The following is a 5,648-nucleotide window of genomic DNA, read 5'->3' as shown; positions in this document are numbered from 1 at the left end:
AAGTAGTGAAGAGAAAGCCAGAATAGTGCAACTAAAATATTGATTAGCTTTTTTTTTCCTTTTAGCTGTTTTAACCTTAATACCCTTCTTAAAATCTCAAGGGGATTTATCAAAAGACACACCTTATCTTCTCCTCTAAGAAACATTTTAAAACCAGGAATGATGCCATTTTTCTGCTTCTCTTATATAAACTTTATGTGGCCACACTTCATTTACCCATCTGGATGAACCTTCCAGTATCATCTGATGGTGGATTCAACAAGACAAGTAGATAAAAGTGGAGGAGCAAAAAGGTAATTATTTTTCTTGACCTGATTTGCTTCTGACAATGCTATTAGTTCTTGACACTATTTCTGCAACTATTTTGCCTACCATCAATTTTTATTGAGAAAAGGAAATGCACTATTCCCTTTGAAACTCTTTATATAATTCATATTTGCTTTTACACATTTATAAATTGATTCTCAGTTTCCAATTACTGATGGAATAAAATAATGAATATTATTTCTATATTATTGGATAACGTATTTGTATTTGTGAGGCTGAGATTTTGCAGAGGAAAAGATATTATATTTAACTTGAGGAGGGTTATTTTGAGTAGCTAAAACTATTAAATAAATTTCTTAATCACATTTATATTTCCTTGTTTAAACTTAAATTGTGTGACCTAAAATTTAAATTGTAAACTGTGGAGAGAAGACTATGTCCCCAAACAATATAAGGCAGAATTAGAGAATGTCAGTCCTACTCCTGCTTAGGTAGAGTTCTCCCTAAGATTACATTGTGATATTAGGCACTTATCACAAGAACTCGAATTTCTTTAATGTGTAAAAGGAGAAAATACATATGTTATTGACTCTTGGAGAAGATTAAATACAGTGCAGCATTAAAAATTTGCCCTGATGCTTCAATATTATTCTACCATCACTATTAATGATGCACAAAGCTGTTTATATTAATTTCAAGCAATTGGATAAAGAAACATAAGCATAAATATGGAGGTTAGTTGCCCTGTATGATACTGACAGCATCGCATTGTCTCTCAGGTGTCTTAGTTGGACGGTTCAATGTGGCTTGATCACAGTCATTCCTATTTATCAAAATGCATCAGTGATTATCTGAGCACCCCCATGCACCCTCATCTTTCTCTGTTCACTCAGCAAGCAGTTTCAAATTCCTCAATATCTTAGTCACTGTGCAGAACCCTGAAAGGGTTCTTCAAATGTAACACTTAATATGTCAGAGATTTTAAAAAGTTACAAAGGTTAATCTCCAAAATGGAAATGTGGAAGAAGCTATTAGAAATTGTTTACATAATGGCCATAGATATTTCATATTTGATTTTTTTCTTCTTTTTTTATTATATTATGTTAGTTACCATACAGGACATCATTAGTTTTTGAAGTAGTGTTCCAAGATTCATTGTTTACATGTAACACCCAGTGCTCCATGCAATATGTGCCCTCCTCAATACCTACCACTAGACCAACCCATCCCCCAATTCCTCCCTTCCAAAACTCTCAGTTTGTTTTTCAGAGTCCACAGAATCTCATGGTTTGTCTCTACCTCCTATTTACCTCCCTTCATTTTTCCCTTCCTTCCCCCCATGTCTTCCATGCTATTCCTTATGTTCCACAAGTAAGTAAAACCATATGATAATTGACTTTCTCTTCTTGAGTAATTTCACTGAACATAATCTCCTCCAGTCCCATCCATTTTATATTTATCAATCTTTATTTATTTTGTATCTATTTTTAAATTGTAGTTTAAATCACATTGTATAACATTTGTCCCAGAGTAGGTAACTCTTACCTCCTTAATTTAATTTCACTTTGATTTTTTTCAGAATCTAACAGAGACTCAGACTATCAGCAGCAAGATAGAGGATTTAACAATGAATTTCAGTCAGTAACATCCCAGAGGTGTGCAGTTTTTCTCTACATATATTCGTTTCCATGACAAATTAATTACTATCTCCATGAAGCAGGTGATATTTGGGTAAATAACTAAAGCTTTGCCTTCTAAATAGCTGTGACCATCTAAATCCAAGTTTTCCCTTCACACTCAAATTTATTGAGATTAATTTCAATTTGGAGAAGTGTATATTAGACAGAAACAAGAAGACATTCTCCACAGAGACCTGAATCAGGGTTAAAATAATAAATATTTATATTTGTGTTTATATTTTATTTATATATCCATTTTATATTTAGTTATATATATTCATGTAAAATTAGTATATACATATATTATATATACAAGTGTTTGGAACAATAGAAATTATAAAATTCAAATGCTTAAATGTATGGACAGATGCTGAAAGTGGAAAACTGAGGTGTTCCAGATAATAAGACAATAGTAATAAAAGCCATTTCTTAAATAGATTCTGCAAATAGAATATTGTAGGTGTTAACTCTTTAAATAAACAGTATGTGTGCTTATTCTTCTGTAACTGGTAATGTACTAGGGACTTTGATTATTTTATCTTACTTAATCCTAACCACACATGATGTAAAAATTATTATTTTATACTGTTTTTATGTAGATGGACAATGGAATAGTGGATAGAGGAAAATATAGATTTATAACTATGGTTAGATGAGATTCTGAGATCCCTGCCTCATGCCACTCAGATCTCTAAATGGTCAGTCATGTGTGAGGATCCTAGCCTACTCCTAGGAATGTATGGCTCACTCCACCCAGTATAGCTTCACTGAGTTGCCCTTTTCTATGAGGGGGGCAGAATGAAAAATTCGGTATAGGATTTCCCCATATTTGCGTTTGTTACTTTTTAAATTCCTTTTAACATAATATACACATTCTAGAATTTTGTAAGATTCCATTTAGGTTCTAAAAGTAGAGGGATAAATTAGATTTATATAACAAAATTTCTAAAAATGAAGTTTTATTTACCTTTTCTTTCAATAATTCACTTTTTGTGTTTAAGTTATTATCTCTGCAAATGCTCAATATATGTTGATAGATGTCAATATCAATCATTAGGCTACCATATCACCTGAACTGTAACATATTTAGTATAAGTTGCCAAATATTTTTACCCACAGTTCCTAATGCCCCATTTTCTTTTTTTTTTTTTGCCTATTCTTTTTTAAATTAAATTGATTTATTTATTTTGAGAAAAACAGTATTCATTATTTTTTCATCACACCCAGTGCTCCATGCAGTCCATGCCCACCACCCGGTACCCTGACCTCCCATCCCCCTACCACTTCAAACCCCTCAGACTGTTTTACAGAGTTCATAGTCTCTCATGATTCACCTCCCCTTCCAATTTACCCCAACTCCCTTCTCCTCTCTAACACCCCTTGTCCTCCATGATATTTGTTGTGCTCCACAAATAAGTGAAACCATATGATAATTGACTCTATCTGCTTGACTTATTTCACTCAGCATAACCTAATGCCTCATTTTCTACTAAATGCTAAATTTTATGTAATCATCTCATTTCTGTACACCATAAAACTTTCTCTGATTAACACAATGAGGTTGACATAAACAAACATATATTCACATACACTGCCAGTAAATATGTATTTATTCATTTCAGGTGGAAGACTCCCATGGATGACCATTAATACCAAAACTCTTCTCAGTGATATAAGTGAAACTTATGAAAAACATGAACTGGGTGGCCAATAACACTGGACAGTCTGATTTCATTCTGGTGGGAATCTTCAGTAAATCAAATCACCCAGCTCTCCTGTGTATGGTCATTTTTGTAGTGCTCTTGATGGCTTTAACTGGAAATGGTGTTCTAATTCTTCTGATACATTTTGATGCCCACCTCCACAGCCCCATGTACTTTTTCATCAGCCAGTTGTCTCTTATGGATGTAATGTATATTTCTGTCACTGTGCCTAAGATGCTCATCGACTAGGTCATGGGTATAAATAATATCTTAGCCTCTGCATGTGGAATGCAAATGTTCCTCTATGTAACACTAGCAGGTTCAGAATTTTTCTTTCTAGCTGCCATGGCTTATGACCGCTATGTGGACATTTGTCACCCACTTCATTACCCTGTCCTCATGAGCCATAAAATATGCGTTCTCCTTACATCTGGCCGCTGGTTTCTGGGATCTGTGGATGGATTCATGCTCACACCCATCGCTATGACTTTCCCTTTCTGCAGATCTCGGGAGATCCATCATTTCTTCTGTGAAGTCCCTGCTGTAATGAAGCTCTCCTGCTCAGACACTTCTCTCTATGAGACAGTCATGTATCTGTGCTGTGTCCTCATGCTCCTCATTCCTGTGACAGTCATTTCAAGCTCCTATTTTTTCATCCTCCTTACCATTCACAGGATGAACTCAGCATAGGGCTGGAAGAAGGCCTTTGCCACTTGTTCTTCCCATATGACTGTGGTCATCCTCTTCTATGGGGCTGCTGTCTACCCCTATATACTCCCCAACTCCTATCACACTTCTGAGAAGGACATGGTTGTATCTGTTTTTTATACCATCCTCACTCCTGTGTTAAACACTGTAATCTATAGTCTCAGGAATAAGGATGTCATAGGAGCTCTGAAGAAAATATTTAATGTGGGACCTGCCTTTGAAGAAAACATAAAATAGGAAATTTTTATATTAATGTTTTTTAATTCTTTTTCTCCAAATATTATAACTTCAGAATCTTTTTTTAAAGGATTTTTTAAAGATTTTATTTATTTATTTTACAGAGAGAGATCACAAGTAGACAGAGAGGCAGGCTGAGAGAGAGAGAGAGAGGGAAGCAGGCTCCCCGCTGAGCAGAGATCCCGATGTGGGACTCGATCCCAGGACCATGAGATCATGATCTGAGCCAAAGGCAGTAGCTTAACCCACAGAGCCACCCAGGCACCCTATAACTTCAGAATCTTATGCCAATGTTATTCCATAGATTGTCATCTCATAATGCTTTGTATTATTTGCATAACTCATTTGGGAATGGCTTTAGTGTATTACAAAGCTCATTGATTACATTCTATTTTTAAATTCAAAATGAATTTAACTATATTATACTAGCATGAGTTTACTGGCATTGATAATTACAAACTTATTTTTGTAGGAGGCTATTAATACATTTAGAAAATACATTATGAGAATATAGGACAATAAACATTATGAGATGTATTAAATTGTCTTTATTTTTGTATTAAGCATTTGCATATTTAGCATTTAATATTATTCTTTAAATTTTACTTTATTTTCTCAGCTCTCCAAGATCCATTTTTTTTAAATTAATTTATTTATTTTCAGCATAACAGTATTCATTATTTTTTCACCACACCCAGTGCTCCATGCAATCTGTGCCCTCTATAATAATACCAACTACCTGGTACCCAAACCTCCCACCCTCCCCCACTTCAAACCCCTAAGATTGTTTTTCAAGTGCATAATTTCTCATGATTCACCTCCCCTTCCAATTTACCCCAATTCCCTTCTCCGAACTCCCCATATCCTCCATGCTATTTGTTATGCTCCACAAATAAGTAAAACCATATGATAATTGACTATCTCTGCTTGACTGATTTCACTCAGCATAATCTCTTTTACAGTCCCGTCCATGTTGCTACAAAAGTTGGGTATTCATCCTTTCTGATGGAGGCATAATACTCCATAGTGTATATGGACCACATCTACATTATCC

The 5,648-nt window shown here is 34.7% G+C and overlaps 1 pseudogene; it reads left to right on the top strand.

The window, feature by feature from the left end:
* The first annotated feature begins 3,631 nt into the window (after nt 1-3,631).
* On the top strand, nt 3,632-4,594 carry LOC101684926 (annotated as a pseudogene).
* Nucleotides 4,595-5,648: the final 1,054 nt, after the last annotated feature.

The sequence above is a fragment of the Mustela putorius genome, unplaced genomic scaffold (assembly GCF_011764305.1).
Source record: "Mustela putorius furo isolate JIRA1106 unplaced genomic scaffold, ASM1176430v1.1 tig00003923_pilon_pilon_pilon, whole genome shotgun sequence".
Classification (NCBI taxonomy): Eukaryota; Metazoa; Chordata; class Mammalia; order Carnivora; family Mustelidae; genus Mustela; species Mustela putorius.
Note: the sequence above shows the minus strand (reverse complement) of the source record. Positions and strands in the feature narration are given on the sequence as shown.